Source organism: Callithrix jacchus, chromosome 15 (genome assembly GCF_049354715.1).
Source record: "Callithrix jacchus isolate 240 chromosome 15, calJac240_pri, whole genome shotgun sequence".
NCBI lineage: Eukaryota > Metazoa > Chordata > Mammalia > Primates > Cebidae > Callithrix > Callithrix jacchus.
Genome location: NC_133516.1, coordinates 25,574,962 through 25,592,210, shown reverse-complemented (window position 1 = coordinate 25,592,210; position 17,249 = coordinate 25,574,962). Strand labels below are relative to the sequence as shown.

The following is a 17,249-nucleotide window of genomic DNA, read 5'->3' as shown; positions in this document are numbered from 1 at the left end:
AATCTAGGGCCGGGTGCAGTGGCTCACACCTGTAATTCCAGCACTTTGGGAGGCCGAGTCGGGCAAATCACTTGAGGTCAGGAATTCAAGACCAGCCTGGCCAACATGGCAAAACCCCATCTCTACTAAAAATATAAAAATTAGCCAGGCATGGTGGCACATACCTATAGTCCTGGCTACTTGGGAGGCTAAGGTAGGAGAATGGCTTGAACTCAGGAGGCCGAGGTTGCAGTGAGTTTAGATTGCGACTGCACCACTGCACTTCAGCCTGGGTGACACAGCGAGACTCCACCTCAAAAAAAGATAGATTAATCTAGCAGTGATATTGTAGTATAATGTGAAATATATTCCATCTTTTCCTCGTTTCAGTCAAAAAGCTCCTAAAACCCTTGGAAGTTCCTGAGTGATAGGAGGGTCTTTTGTTATTCATACTGAGCCTCTTGATCACACGTGAGTTTATGCTAATGAGGTGATTTAGGGTGGTACAACTAGAATAGCTTCCAGATGGGCTGGTCACTATAGGTTGGAACTGTCAGCTCCACCCACCAACTTCCAGGAAATGGAATGAGTGAACTGGAGATCAAGTTCCATAAAATCTCAGGCAGGGCACAGTGGCTTACACCTGTAATGCCAGCACTTTGGGAGGCCAAGATGGGTGGATCACAAGGTCAGGAGATCAAGACCATCTTGGCTAACACGGTGAAACCCTTTCTCTACTAAAAATACAAAAAATTAACCAGGTGTGGTGGTGGGTACCTGTAGTCCCAGCTGCTTGAGAGGCTTCGGCAGGAGAATTGCTTGAACCCGGGAGGTGGACGTTGCAGTGAGCTGAAATCACGCCCCTGCACTCCAGCCTGGGCAACAGAGTGACACTCTGTCTCAAAACAAATAAAACAAAAAACTCTTGGACAATGAGGCTTGATGAGCTTCTGGGTTGCTGGATACAAGGAAGTGTTGGTGGGGTGGTGTCACAGAGAGGATGTGGAAGCTCCACAGCACCCCACCTCCCCCTGCCCCCACCCTGGCATACCTTCCCCTATGCATCTCTAAAACTGGCTGTTCATCTGTATTCTTTTTTTTTTTTTTGAGATGGACTCTCACTCTGTTCCCCAGGCTAGAGTGCAGCGGGGCAATCTGGGCTCACTGAAATCTCTGCCTCCGGGTTTCAAGCAGTTCTTCTGCCTCAGCGCGCCGCCCCCGCCCCCCCCACCAACCCAGTTGCTGGGATTATAGGTGCACACCACCACTATTACAGGAGTTATTAAAAACTTATTTTAGGCAGCTAGAAAGGGTAAAAGGGTCCTCAGTAATGCTTTTTCTTTTTATAAAAAGCAGTTGCCCCAAACATTTCTTTTCTAACAGAAAGTGGCCTGGAAAAGCAGACCTGCAAGTATCGATATGCAAGCCACAGGCCTGCATGTGAAAATGCTGGTGACTAAGAGCCAAGTTCACCCAATATGGCAGTTCCTGCTACATTTTCTTTGTTGCTATGTATGCAGATATCAAGGCAGCCAGGTAGAAGCCACGTGTACAGGTATCACAATGACCAGCCAAGTAGCCACATACGGATATTAAAGGTTAGGGTGGGAGGGCCAGTGTGTGTGTGTGTGAGAGAGAGAGAGAGAGACAGAGTCTTGCTCTGTCACCCAGGCTGGAATGCAGTGGCACGATCTCAGCCCACTACAACCTCTGCCTCCCGGGTTCAAGCAATTCTCCTGCCTCAACCTCTTGAGGAGCTGGGATTACAGGTGTGCACCACCACACCTGGCTAATCTTTGTATTTTTAGTAGACAGGGTTTCACCATGTTGGTCAGGCTAATCTCGAACTCCTGACCTCATGATCTGCCCACCTCAGCCTCCCAAAGTGCTGGGATTGCAGGTGTGAACCACCATGCCCAGCCATGGAGGGCCAGTTTTTTTTGTGGGCTACATGAATGAAACGCCTGGTCAAACCAATCCCCTCACCCCTATGCAAATAAGACACCACCTCCTCAAGCCTGCCAATATCTGACTGCTTTCTGCTAAAGGAGTTTTTTCTGTTAGGCACCCTCCTCCTTCTATACAAGGAAGCTGTTCTCTTCCTTCTTGCCAATTAAAGTTTCCACACCTTAATCCACTCCACCTGTGTGTGTTGCTAATTTTCTCGACACAAGACAAAGGACCCTGGGTGTTTCCCCAGACAATGAAGCCATATCACATGCTCAGCTAGTTTTTGTATTTTTAGTAGAAATGGGGTTTCACCATGTTAGCCAGGTTGGTCTCAAACTCCTGAGCTCAAGTGATCCACCTGCCTTAGCCTCCCAAAGTGCTGGAGGCAAAGGACCCTGGCACGAGACAAAGGACACTGGGTGTTTTCCTAGACAATGGAACCATATCATTTTTAGGGGCTCATCTGGAATCCCAAGGTACAACATTCAATGGAGCAGTGAGTAGAGCAGCGGACTCAAAATCTATCCTTTCGTTCCAAGGCTCTTGCCCTCCATTTAAAAATCAAATCAATAACAAGCATCCATCAGCCAGTTAAAGACACAGTTAGTGTGGCTTTCTTTCTTAAAGACTTGGATATCAGGCTTACTGGGGAGACTATGGAGAATCTCCCAATATCCATGGGTAATTTGGCACGTTGGTCATGTTTCAAACCAGCTTCCTTTCATGAGGAAATCTAACCATCCGTGAGGCCAGGAAAAGTTCTGAAGCACTTGAGAATTTCTGGCCAGTGCACCCCCTTGTGTTATTCAAAGGCGTCTAGACTGGACTCAGCCTCCAACAGCTCGCCCTGGTGTTGGTAAAGGATTCCCAGCTAGCCTGTCACAAAATTTCCCTTCTGTCTCTATCTGCAGTCACTATGTCTCTTATTCTCCTTGTGTGTCAAATGTGAGGGAATTTTTACAGCCCAGGGAAGTAATCGGGTTAGGCAAGATCAGGAAATCCTGTAGTAACTGTGCATATAGCTCAGGAAACTGCCCTTGGGATCTTCTGGGAACAGAGGGTCTCCCCTTTCCCCCGCAGTGAGGTCACTCACTACTATTCCACTAGCAAGCACATGGTATTTCTAAGCCAACAGCGCCACCTCGTGGAAAAAGAAATCCTCTCCATAGACATATTGTTCATTGTTGGTCCACAGTAGCTTCCTAAATTTTCCTTTTTGCACCTTTTTTTTTTTTTTTTTTTTTTTGAGACAGAGTCTCACTCTGTCACCCAGGCTAGAGTGCAGTGGCATGATCTCAGCTCACTGCAGCCTCCGCCTCCATGGTTCAAATAATTCTCCTGACTCAGCCTCCCGAGTAGCTGGGCTTACAGGCACCCACCACCACGCCCAGCCAATTTTTATATTTTTAGTAGAGTCGGGGTTTCACCATGTCGGCCAGGATGGTCTTGATCTCCACCCGAGTTGGCGTCCCAAAGTGCTGGGATTACAGGCGTGAGCCACTGAGGCTGTCAGAGAGGCCCGCAGACATCCAGGGACTTAACTGTCTATGTGGTGCTGTGCTTCAGCCGTCACATTCCATGGCTAATTTCAAGTTATGCTTCTGCACCTGGTTCCTCTTTTTCTTATAAGAATTAGTAATGATAACATAAATCTTAGTGTCCTTTTTATTTCTCGACTAGTATGAAAAAAGTGCTGATGCTTCAGGTTTTCCCCTCGCCTCTGCTTTTTCAAAGTCTTGGGCCCCGTCACTGAGACACGTGATTTACCCTACCCTACCACTGACCACCATCACCTCATCCTACCTGCCCTTCCCTCTGCTTTGTATCAGTAAAAGTCAGAGTGTCCAGGCACTTGGGGCCACAGCTGGTCTCTGCGCTTTAGGAAGCAGTGGACCCCTGGGCCAAACTCTCTTTTCTCTTTGTGTCTTGTGTCATTTATTTCCAGTTTCTCGTCTCCACACCAGCAGGGAGGGACTCACTGGACCCTGTAGGGCTGGACCTACACCTTCCTTGTACCATCAGCTTCTCCAACTCCACCATCTTCAATATTATCCACTTTACCTGCTTCACTCTTACCTTTGCAGGAGGTGCCTGATGGATATGGTGCTATGAAGATTCATGGTCCCTTCTCATTACAGGATCTTAAGCAAATAAAGGGAGGCCGGCCAATTTTCTGATGACTCTGATAGGTATATAGAAGGTTTCCAAAGTTTAACTCAGATGTTTGACCTCACATGGAAGGATGTTATGTTGCTCCTAAGTCAGACTCTCACTGCAGCTGAAAAGCAGGCAGTTTCTTCAGGCAGCAGAAAAATGCAGAGATGAGCGACATGTCTGCTATAGCAGACCAAAGAGAAAAAAGAGGAGACAGGGAAGGTGAAGAAAAAATGGACACTCTGTTCCCACTAGGCAGAGAAGCAGTTCTCATAGACAACTCTCATTGGAACCCCAATAACTCAGTAGATGAATGGAAAAGGAAGCACTTTTTAATATGCATATTAGCCTTCAAAAACCCAGGGCCAAACCTCTTAATTATTCTACACTGTCCATGATGGACCAAAAACCATGTTGTCCAGGCTGGTCTTGAACTCCTGATCTCAGGTGATCCACCAGCCTTGGCCTCCCAAAGTGCTGGATTATAGACCTGAGCCACCATGCCTGGCCAAATTTTATTGTTTGGAACAGTTTTAGGTTCACAGCGAAGTGAGTGGAAAATACAGAGAGTTCCCATATATCCCCTGCCCCTCAGAGACAGTTTCCCTCTTATCAACATCTCCCACCACAGTGGTACATTTGTTAGAATCCATGAACCGACATTGACACATTATCATCCAAACTCTGTAGTTTATGTTGAGATTCACTCTTGGTGTTGTATGTACTATGGATTTTGACAAATGTACAATGACATGTATCCACCACTGAACTATCATACAGGATTGTTTCACTGCCCTAAAAGTCCTCTGTACTCTGCCTATGCAGCCCTCCCTCTCTCTAAACTCTTGGCAGCCACAGGTCTTTTTACTATCTCCATAGTTTTACTTTTTCCAGAATGTCAATATAGTTGGCATCATACAGTATGCAGCCTTTTCAGATTGGCTTCTTTTACTAAGCAATAAGCATTAAAGTTTCCTCCATGTTGGCCAGTTGCGGTGGCTCACACCAGTAATCCTAGTACTTTAGGAGGCCAAGGCGGGATCATCTGAGGTCAGGAGTTCGAGACCAGCCTGGCCAACATGGTGAAACCTCGTTTCTACTAAAAAATACAAAAATTAGCCAGGCATAGTGGCAGGTACCTGTAATCCCAGCTACTTGGGAGGCTGAGGCAGGAGAATCACTTGAACCCAGAAGGCGGAGGTTGCAGTGAGCCAAGATCATGCCATTGCACTCCAGCCGGGGTGACAAGAGCAAGACTCCATCTCAAAAAAACAAACCCACAAAAGTTTTCTCCATGTCTTTGTGGCTTGATAGCTCTTTTTAGCACTCAAAAATATTTCATTGTTTATTCTACAGTTTATTCATTTTATTTAGTACTACAGTTTCTTCATTCACCCACTGAAGGAATCTTGTTTGCTTCCAAGTTTTTGGCAATAACGAATAAAGTTGCTGTAAACATCTGTATGCAGTGTTTTTGTGTGTGCATATAGACTTTCACCTCCTTTGGGTAAACACCAAGGAGCATGATTGCTGGATCATATGGTAAGTGTATGTGTAGTTTGGCAAGACACTGCCCAACTGTCTTCCAAACTCACTATCATTTTGTATTCCTGTGCTAACCTACATTGTGTTAGCCCGACAGACTCCATTTTGCTAAGAGTCAGACAGACTCCATCTTAGCCTCTGCCTCACCCCTCCCACCATCTCTCCTTTGAGTGCATATCTGGATCATGTTCCTGCCCTACTGGAGGTTTCTTGTATACTCCGAGAATTGCTTTATCCGTCTCTGGCCATTTCCATTGTGGGATGATGGAACCATGGATTGAGACTCCATACTCGCCTTGTATCTAGGATACATCTCAGTCGCACACACTCAATCTCGGAAAATGCCCAGCCACCAAGGCAGTACTTACAGTTTGATTTCCCTGCCTTGGCTCATGTACAGGGTTGCCTTCTTGCCACAGTGCCTGCTTTTCTCTCTGGGTCACCTCTGCTGCCTCCTGAATAACAGTCTTTGGTTTGTCTATGGCCTCTGTGGGGAACCAGGATGCCCAGACAGAGTGGCCACTTAAATCAGGTGGGATGTATCTCCTCTCTCGGCCAGAGTCCCACTCCACACAGGCACAGAGATCCTAGATGAGCCCCCAGGTTTGCGAGAAACACGCATTTACCTGTCTAAACCCAAAGAATGGACTCAGAGACACAAAGAACAGCAGAAGCCAAGACTTTTAATGATAGTCTTGCAAGATTGGGTGTCTGGTAGGCAGGCACACCTGGGGCAGCTACAGCAGGTAATTTCTCTCCTAGCATACAAGTCCCCCGGGCAGTACCTCATTGGTCAAGTACTATGGGGTTACAATCTTCCCAGACTTGTCTAACTTTCATTTTCCCCCTTACAAGGTTATATCCTGGTCCCTTTCCCACTTAAGTTTTGATTTCCCAATAACAAAACTTTCTTCCCTTTTATGAACTGACCCCTCCTCTACATTCTCTGTTCACTTCTCGTGACCTTCAAGGTGCATAAGTCGTGCAGTTTGTTACAGCCACAGGCCGGCTGCCAGTGCTTAGATTTCTCATGCCTTGAAAATGGACCATTAATTTTTTATGCATACTAAGTGATGTGTTTTCAGATGTGCAGATGTTATTATCAGATTATTTTTTGGGTATGATAGTGAGGCTGTGGTTTGATGAGAAATTACCCTCTTTAAAATGTTTCTGTAGAGACCTTGTCTGTACAAAAGATCAAAAAATTAGCTGTCAAAGTGGCACGTGCCTATGGTTCTAGCTACTCAAGAGGCTGAAGTGGGACAACTGATTGATCCCAGGGGTCTCAGTATGTTGGTCTCATGCTGGTCTCAAACTTCTGGGCTCAGTCGCTCCTCCCTCCTCAGCTTTCCAATCTGTTGGGATTACAAGCATGAGCCACTGTGCCAGAACTGCTCTTGTTTTTAGAAAAGTGTATGCTCAAGTACTTAGGGTTCAACTTTCATAATATTTATAGTTTATGTAACCTACCTTTAAATGGCTCAAAAGAGAGAGTTAAAGCAAAAATATTACCAGTTGGTAAACTATACTTTCTTTGAACTTTCCTATAAATATGAAATCATGCAAAATTTTAAAATCAGGAAAACGGCCAGGTGCAGTGGCTCATGCCTGTAATCCCAGCACTTTAGGAGGTTGAGTTGGGTGGATCACCTGAGGTCGGGAGTTTGAGACCAGCCCGGCCAACATGGTGAAACCCTGTCTCTACTAAAAATACAAAAATTAGCCAGGCATAGTGGCATGTACCTGTAATCTCAGGTACTTGGGAGGCTGAGTCACAAGAATCACTTGAACCCAGGAGGCAGAGGTTGCAGTGAGCTGAGATCATGCCACTGCACTCCAGCCTAGGCAACAGAGTGGGACTCTGTCTCAAAAAAAAAAATTAAATTAAAATTAAAAAAATAAAATGGCCTAGTCCGAAGGTAGTGAGTTATCTCAATTGATTGTTCATGGATCGAACTCCTTGTTCTACTCTTTCCCCCCTTCTCACTACTACACTTGACTAGTTTTTTAAAATATAAAAATAAATAAATAAAATAAAGAAAGTGAAATAAATGTTCTGGAAGAGAGAGGCAAAACCTTTGGCCCCACATTTCTAGAAATTATTATTATACCTTTTTCAAATACCCTTCTCAGAAAGGTACTGAGGAAACATTAGTTATGTTAAAAATGCAAATACACATAGACATTTAATATACTGATACGGGAAAAGTTCTCTTGTCCCCCTCGCAGGGCATGCAATGGGGGTGTGGCTTGCTTCTTCAGTGCCCTGCAGCTCAAACCACAAGGAGTGCATACAGATGGGCAGGCTGTGGCGCTCCAACCACACAGCAGTATCTAAGGGTGAATGTTTACAGCTGAAGCTCCAGAGGGCGTGTGTTAGAGGGTGCTCTTTTAATTTAGCGTCTGTAGGCGGCTCATGTTAGTCAGCTCAGTTGGATCCCCTGCCTTATCACAAGGACAGAGAGCCTTCTGTATCCCAGGGTTCTTTCCTTGGTGTACAGGAAATATTGGATCATACATGGGCTTCGAGTATGAGTGCAAGGTTTCATTGAGTGGAAATAGCTTTCAGCAGATGGGAGAGCCAGAAGGGAGATGGTTTTCCCCTGGAGTCAGGCTGCTTGGCAGCCCAGGCTCTACTCTGACTGCCCCAGACAAACTCTGCCTTGTTCTGCAGGTCAATGGCCTGCAGCATGCCTGTGTCTGTCAGAGTGCTGTTCCGCTGGCGTGTTCCCCTGGATGACCTCTCCACGTGTGTGTCTGCCCAGTAGCGTCTCAGGGGTTTTCATAGTCACAGGATGGGGGCATGGCAGACCAAGGTGGTCTTGGGAAATGCAGCATTTGGGCATGAAGGCAGGAGTGCCTGTCCTCACCTAGATCCGTGGGCACAGTCCTGGGCCTGGAGCCCTAGCCAGGGACCACCCTCTTCGCTTCCCAGTACTTCTCTGCCCACCTTGTGTATCAATATCCTGAAAATCCCAACATTTTGGCTTTCAAACCAGAGCTTCCAGGCAACTTATCATATCTGAGAGGAGCGCAGGAGTGACGGGCAGCCTGTCTCGGTTGTAGTTCTGGAACTGTGGTTGATGAAGGAACACAACTTTCACAGCCCAAGCCCACTGGTCTGTCACCCCCTACAGTCCCTCTGGAGGCCTAGCTGCAGGAGAATCACATGCCCTCCCCACCGCCTCCACCCCTGCTGAGCTCATGGAGTCTTGGGGAAACCCCTGACCAAGAGGAGGTCAATCCTCTTATGCCCCCAGCACCCTACAGCAATCCTGAAGCAGAGATGAGGGAGAGAAGGAGGGAATTTGCAGCAGAAGTTGGAGCTGAGAGGCAGAGAGAGAGAAGGCAGAGATAAATTCCTTAGGCATCTTGTCTCCTGAGTAGCTGGGACTGAAGGCTGGGCCATGCTGCGTGGCTAATTTTTTTATTTTAATTTTTTTCCAATTTTTAGTCAACGGGGTTTTGCCATGTTGGCAAGGCTGGTCTTGAACTCCTGGCCTCAAGCGATACACCTGCCTCAGTTTCCCAAAGGGCTGGGATTATTGGTGTGAGCCACCACATTTGGCCTATTTATTTTCATGACAGGGGTTCACTCTGTCACCCAGGCTTGAGTGCACTGGGACGATCATGGCCCACTGCAGCCTCAACTTCCTGGGCTCAGGTGATCCTCCCACCTCAGCCTCCCAGGTAGCTGGGCCTACAGGTGCATGTCACTAGGCCCAGCTAATTTTTTTTTTAGTAGACTCGAGGCCTCACTATGTTGCCTAGGCTAGTTTCAAACTATTGGCCTCAAGTGATCCTCCTGCCTCGGTCTCCCAAAGTGCTGGGATTACAAGCATGATCCACTGCACCCGGCCAGAATCAATCTATTGTAACTCAATCTATTGTCATAATCAGAGCCTGATAAATATCACTGAAGTAGAGAATTTCTTATTAGCACTTAGAATAGAAATTATTGTGAGTATGCTTAAAACCATCATGTTTGCAGTTCATGAAAAAAAAAAAATTAGCTGTGTGCAGTGGTTCATACCTGTAATCTTAGAACTTTGAGAGGCTGAGGTAGGAGGATTGCTTGAGGTCAGGAGTTCAAGACCAGCTAGGGCAATGTAGCAAGACTCCATCTTTTAAAAAAATAAAAAATAGCCAGGTGCGGTGACACATGCCTGTAGTCCCAGCTACTCAGGAGGCTGAAATGGAAGGATCACTTGAGCCCGGGAGTTCGAGGCTGCAGTGAACTATGATTGTGCCACTGCACTTCAGGCTGGGCGACTGGGTGAGACCATCTCTCTAAATAAATTAATAAATAATTTTAAATGGTTCTTTGAAAAAGCTATTGATATTGAAAAACTCCTGACAAGATTAATAAATAAGAGAAGCCACAGATAACCAATAACAGGATTGAAGAAGGGGATACCATTATACATGTAAACAGATGATAAAAAGCTAAGAGAATATTATAAACAAATTCCTGGCAATAAATTCAAAAATCTATCTAAACATTCAGGTTGTTGCATGCATCAATATGATTCTTTTAATTCTGAGTAGTATTCCGTAGTATGGATGTACTACGATTTGTTTAACCATTTACCTGTGGAAGGAACCTGGGCTGATTTCAGTTTTGAGCTATCCCAAATAAAGTTGCTATAAATATTTGTGTACAATATTTTTCTGGAATAAATGCCCAGGAGTGCAATTGCTGGGTAATGTGGGTAATACGGTAGTAGCATGGTTAGTTTTGTAAGAAACTGCCAAACTGTTTTCCAGAGTAGCTGTACCACTGGGCATTCTGACCACCAATGTAGGAGTGACACGGTTTCTCCACATACTCACCACCATTTAGTGTTGTCATTATTTTTTCTTTTTTGAGTCGGAGTCTCACTCTGTCACCCAGGCTGAAGGGCAATGGCATGATCTTTGGCTCACTGAAACCTCCACCTTCCAGGCTCAAGCAATTCTCCTGCCTCAGCCTCCCAATTAGCTGGGATTACAGGTGCCCGCCACCATGCCCAGCTGATTTTGTATTTTTTTTTTTTTTTTAGTAGAGACAGGATTTTACCACATTGGCCAGGCTGGTCTCTTGGCCAGGCTGGTTTCAAACTCTTGACCTTGTGATCCGCCTGCCTCGGCCTCCGAAAGTGCTGGGATTACAGGCGTGAACCACCACGCCCAGCCTACTATTTCTTATATTAACCATTTTGATAAGTGCAATCCATTTAAAAAATACTTTATACATATTTTGTTAGTATTCTGGAAAGCTAAGTGAATCTGCAACATGCTAAATGATACTGTAACCTGTTAAACTCATTCTGTAATTTGTATTTAATCAGTTTTTTGACAGATAGGATCCAGACATCTAGATATTTTTTATTTTTTATTTTTAAATTAATTTTTTTTTAATTGAGACACAATCTCTCTCTGTCGCCTAGGCTGAAGTGCAATGGCACGACCTTGCCTCATTGCAACCTCTGCCTCCTGGGTTCAAGCGATTCTCCTCCCTCAGCCTCAAAAATTAACACACCTGGCTGATTTCTGTATTTTTAGTAGAGACGGTGTTTTGCCATATTGGCCAGATTGCTCTTGAACTCCTGACCTCAGATGATCCACCAGCAGCCTCAGCCTCCCAAAGTGCTGGGATTACAGGCATAAGCCACCAAGCCCAGCCAATTTTTTTTTTTTTTTTTTTAAACAAGATCTTGCTTTGTTACCTAGGCTGGAGTGCAGTGGTGTGACCTTGGCTCACTGCAACCTCTGCTTCCCGGTTCAAGCGATTCTCCTGCCTCAGCCTCCTGAGTAGCTGAGAATACACGCACCAGCCACCACACCTGGCTAATTTTTTTACTTTTAGTAGAGACAATGGGTTTTCACCATGTTGGCCAGGCTAGTCTTAAACTCCTGACCTCAAGTGATCCACCAGCCTTAACCTCCCAAAGTGTTGGGATTACAGGCAGTAAGCCACCATGCCCAGCCTAGATAGTTTTCAAATCAACAAAGGTGAATCTTATTTGCAATCAGGATTTTGAACCACTGGTCTCAGAAGACATAAGCTTTGAGGGAAGTGGCCACAGTCAATAATGGAAAGAGGCAATGGAAGTACCTAGTGGGATACTAGAGATGAATGATGTTTCACAAACATAAATAACATTTTTTGGAAAATAATTTTTAAAACTTTTGAAAAAAAAATTTTTTTTGAGACAAAGTCTTGCTCTGTCACCCAGGCTGGAGTACCGTGGTGTGATCTTGGCTCACTGCAACCTCTGACCCCCAGGTTCAAGTGATTCTCCTGTGTCAGCCTCCGGAGCAGCTGGGTTTACAGGCATGAGCCACCATGCCTGGGTAATTTTTGTATTTTTAGTAAGAGATGCGTTTTCACCATGTTGGCCAGGCTGGTGTTGAACTCCTGGTCTCATGTGATCCGCCCACCTCAGCCTCCCAAAGTGCTGGGATTACAGGCGTGAGCCACCATGCTCCACCCTGGAAATTTAAAATAGACTAATTGTAAAGAAATCTACTTGGGCAAAAAAAATTTTAATTTGAATACCAAAATAATAATCGTTCCTTAGAGCCATAAAGGGCTTATTAACAAGAAATCTAGTTGATAAAAGATATGTATAATTGCTCAACTCACATAGAAAATTAAAAAATTGAAAAAGTTCAGGTAGTGACTAGTCAAGTTAATTGATTATTGAGGATATCAAAATCTCTGGGTCAGGCACAGTGGCTCACGCCTATAATCCCAGCACTTTGGGAGGCCAAGGTGGGCAGATCAACTGAGGTCAGGAGTTCGAGACCAGCTTGGTCAACATGGTGAAACCATCTCCACTAAAAACACAAAAATAAGCTGGGTGTGGTGGTGGATGCCTGCAATCCCAGCTACTGGGGAGGCTGAGGCAGGAAAATCGCTTGAACCCATGGGGGCAAAGGTTGCAGTGAACCAAGATCAAGCCACTGCACTCCAGCCTGGGCCACAGAGCGAGACTCCATTTCAAAAAAAAAAAAAAAAAATTCTGAATACATGCACTGACCTCCTTTTTTTCCAGCTGGAACCATGGAGGGTGTAGAAGAGAAGAAGAAGGTTCTTGCTGTGACAGAAACCCTTCTGAAGGAATTTTGTAGAGCTGAAGATCAAGCACCTGAGAAAGAAGTTTGCCCAAAAGATGCCTCAAAAGGCAAGGAAGAAGCTTATCTATGAAAAAGCAAAGCACTATCACAAGGAATACAGGCAGATGTACAGAACTGACATTTGAATGGCATGGTTGGCAAGAAAAGCGGGCGACCTGTCTGTACCCACATAACCCAAATTGGCCTTTCTCATCAGGATCAGAGGTATCAATGGTGTGAGCTCAAAGGTCCAAAAGATGTTGTAGCTTCTTTGTCTTCATCAAATCTTCAATAGAACCTTTGTGAAGTTCAACAAGGCTTCAGTTAACATGCTGAGAATTGTAGAGCCTTACATTGCCTGGGGGTGCCCAAATCTGAAGTCAGTAAGTGAACTAATTTACAAGGGTGGTTATGGCAAAATCAGTAAGAAGCGAATTGCTTTGACAGACAACGCTTTGTATCGATCTCTTGGTAAATACGGCTTCATCTATATGGAGGATCTGATTCATGAGATCTATACTGTTGGAAAACGCTTCAAAAAAGCAAATAATTTCCTGTGGCCTTTCAAATTATCTTCTCCACGAGGCGGAATGAAGAAAAAGACAACCCATTTTGTAGAAGGTGGAGATGATGGCAACAGGAAGGACCAGATCAACAGCCTTAATAGAAGAATGAACTAAGGTGTCTACCATGATCGTTTCTCTAAGCTGGTCGGTTAAGAAACAGTACCTGCTCTCAAATTGAAATATACTAAAAAATTTTTGCAAATATGCATTGATGGGAAGAGAAAAAAAAAAGAAATATACCAAAAAAAAAAAAAAAAATTCTTACGACCTAGGAAAATTGCTGATTGTGTCGCTAGGAGGCGCTGAACTTCTACAGAGCAATGCAGGAAGGGAAAATGTTTAAAATTCTCGGAACCCCACCCACCTCTCTACAAAAGACAGGCAACATCAATTAGAAAATTAGAGTATGTTATTTAAAACGGAGCAAGTCTAGGAGTAAGACATTTAAGAGGAGAAAGAGAAGTTCTGCCCGGTGCCTCCTCTGCCTTACTCTGATAAGAGGAAGGCAAACAGCTTGTTTCCAACAGCCCCTGCCTGTCCAGTGGGGTTCTGTCACATACAAACAAGAATCCTGACTAATACCGGAAGCCATGTGCTACTTGGAGAACTTAGTAATGACACCAGAATAGCTAGTCAGAGCCAGTCAGGGCAGATAAGGTCTGAGTAGTCAAACTTGCTCACCCTCTTGTGCTCCCTACCTGGATTTATGGCATTGGGATCCACCCAGTCACTGAAGCCAGAAACCTGAGCTCCATTTTCCACTCCAGTATCTCCTGTTGATAATTTCACTAGCTTTGTGACCTGGCTACCTTAGAATTTATACTGAAAAATCCTTGTGCTTCATCAGAGTAACTGCTTCTGCAGCAAACTGAGTTCTAACCTTGCTGCTTTCTCCACATTTCCCAGCATCACCATTGATCGAGTCCTGGTTCCACCTGGAAATGCTATAGGCCCCTCAAGAGAATTTTTAGGACACTATCTGCAAGTCTATGAACTCAAGCTTGAGTATTGTGTATACTTACTCTTCTTAAGAGACAGGGTCTCCTTATGTTGTCCAGACTGGAATACAGTGGGACAAGCATAGGTCACTGCAGCCTTGAACACCTGGGCTCAAGTGATCCTCTGGCCTCAGCCTCTCAGAGTGCTGGGATTACAGGTGTGAGACAATGTATTGGGCTGAGTTTTGTTTGTTTGTTTCTTTTCTTTTTTTCTATCTTTCTTTCTTTTCGACATGGTCTCATTCTGTCACCCAGGCTGGAGCACAGTGGTGCGATCTAGGCTCATTACAACCTCAACCTCTTGGACTCCAGGGATCCTCCCACCCTAGCCTCTTGAGTAGCTGAGATTACCCACACCTAGCTAGCTTTTGTATTTTTGTAGAGATGGGGTTTTGCCATGTTGTCCAGACTGGTCTCAAACTCCTGTACTCAAGAGATCTGCCTGCCTTTGTCTCCCAAAGTGCTAGGATTACAGGTGTGAGCCACCGCATCCAGCCATCAGTACTGTATACTTATAAGAGAAAAAATTATTACGCTTTCAGGATTGATTACAAATTATTATACTTAAATTGCTTTTTAGCATAATGCTGATTAAATGTGTCCAACCCAATATCAGGTGTAAATTTCTTATGCTTATAGCTCTTGTGCAACTAGAACAGTAAAAGAAACCTATATATTAAATACAAAACAAATTACAAGTAATAAAATTAAATTGACAGCATTAACTTACTATGATGGCTGATGCTGTTTTGTTGAAACTAAGTCCTCTCACACTGTAGATTTCACAAACCTGCTTTACAGCAGGTTCTTTTGCATTAGGCAGAGAAATGACTCAATCACAAAATTTTTCTCTAATTGAATTGCACTCGTCACCTGGTTTATGCATTCTCAGTTTACAAATTTTAGATTTTAAAAATCTGAATATATATACCCGTCATTTATTTTAAAAACATGTTTAGATATTGTGTATTTCCAAACCTAAGATACTCTCTGATATGATATGGAAGAGACATTCTTCCTGTCACATCTACTACTACTGTGATGAATAGAGCACTGATGGTGGAACATTGGGGAGAGAGGTTATTGGCCCTTGTTTTGAGTGACTGTTAGCTCTGGGGGAGTGTCTGCTGAAAAACCAGTCAAGGTGTTTCTGTTGAACACACCCAGTTAAAACTCTGGCTGGTCTCAAACTCCTGGGCTAAAGTCATCCTCCAGCCTCAGCCTCCTGAGTAGCTGGGACTACAGGTGTGTGCCACCATGCCTAACTAGTATTATTGTTTCTTTTTTTGAGATGGAGTTTCACTCTTGTCACCCAGGCTGGAGTGCAATGGGGTGGTCTCAGCTCACTGCAACCTCTGCCTTCTGGGTTCATGTGTTTCTCCTGCTTCAGCCTCCTGAGTAGCTGGGATTACAGGTGTGCATCACCATGCCTGGCTAATTTTTGTGTTTTTAGTAAAGACAGGGTTTCACCATGTTACCTTGTTGGCCAGGCTGGTAACTCCTGATCTAAGGTGATCCACCTGCCTAGTCCTCCGAAAGTGCTGGGATTACAGGCATGAGCCACCGCCCCCACCCTGTATTTTCATTTCTTTCTTCCTTCCTTCCTTTCCTTTCCTCTCCTCCCTCCCTCTTTTCCTCCCTCCCTTCCTTCTTTTTTCCTTTTTTTTTTTTTTGACGGAGTTTTGCTCTGTCACTAGGCTAGAGTACAGTGGCGCGATCTCAGCTCACTGCAACCTCCACCTCCCAGGTTCAAGTGATTCCCCTGCCTAAGCCTCTGGAGTAGCTGGGACTACAGGCACATGCCACAATGCCCAGCCAATATTTTGTTGGATTTTAGTAGAGACAGGGTTTCACCATGTTGGCCAGGATGGTCTCGCTCTCCTGACCTTGTGATCCACTGCCTTGGCCTCCCAAAGTGCTGGGATTACAAGCATGAGTCACTGTGCCCAGCCTATTATTTCTAACTTCATAACTTCAAACAAGACAAAAAAAAAGGTGGAAAAAGTATTAATTTAAGTTGCGAAACCTCATTTTAAAAATCCTTATTTTAGGCTGGGCAGAATGGCTCACATCTATAATCACAGCACTTTTGGAGACCAAGGTGGGCAAATCATTTGAGGTCAGAAGTTTGAGACCAGCCTGGTCAACATGGTGAGACTGTCTCTAATAAAAATACAAAAATTCAGTGGCTCACGCCTGTAATCCCAATCCTTTGGAGGCCGAGGCAAGTGGATCACCTGAGATCAGGAGTTCAAGACCACCCTGGCCAACATGGTGAAACCCCACCTCTACTAAAACTACAAAAATTAGCCAGGCGTGGTGTTGCATGCCTGTAATCCTAGCTACTCAGGAGGTTGAGGCAGGAGAATGGCTTGAACCTGGGAGGCGGAGGTTACAATGAGCAGAGATTGTGCCATTGCACCTCCAGCCAGGGCGACAGAGTGAGACTTCATCTGAAAACAACAACGACAGCAACAAAAATGAAAATTAGCCAGGCTGGTGGTGCACACCTGTAATCCTAGCTACTTGGGAAGCTGAGGCAGGAGAATTGCTTGAACCTGGGAGATGGAGGTTGCAGTGATCCCAGATGGCACCACTCCACTCCAGTCTGAGGAACAGAGCAAGACTGTTTTACAAAAAAAAAAAAAAAATCCTACTTCAAGTGAAAAGTTAGTAGACTTAAAGTAAATCAAAACAATACAAACATGAATGGCAGTGAAGCTTGAAACTCTCTAGTAAAAGAGATTTGGGGTAGTAAAGGTCTAGAAGAAGCACTAAGACACTTGTCTCGAAACTGTTCTGTAGCAAGCAACCTTTTAAAAAGTAGTTTTCAGCCCCAATTCAGTGGCTCACATCTATAATTCTAGCACTTTTGCAGGCTGAGGCCAGAGCATCTCTCAAGGCCGGGAATTCAAGACCAGCCTGGGCAACATAGAAAGACCCCATCTCTAATTTT

At 44.7% G+C, this 17,249-nt stretch overlaps 1 pseudogene; it reads left to right on the top strand.

Moving 5' to 3' along the window:
* Positions 1–8,306: 8,306 nt before the first annotated feature.
* LOC108588395 (large ribosomal subunit protein uL30 pseudogene) lies at positions 8,307–13,529 on the top strand (annotated as a pseudogene).
* The last annotated feature ends 3,720 nt before the right edge of the window (positions 13,530–17,249 follow it).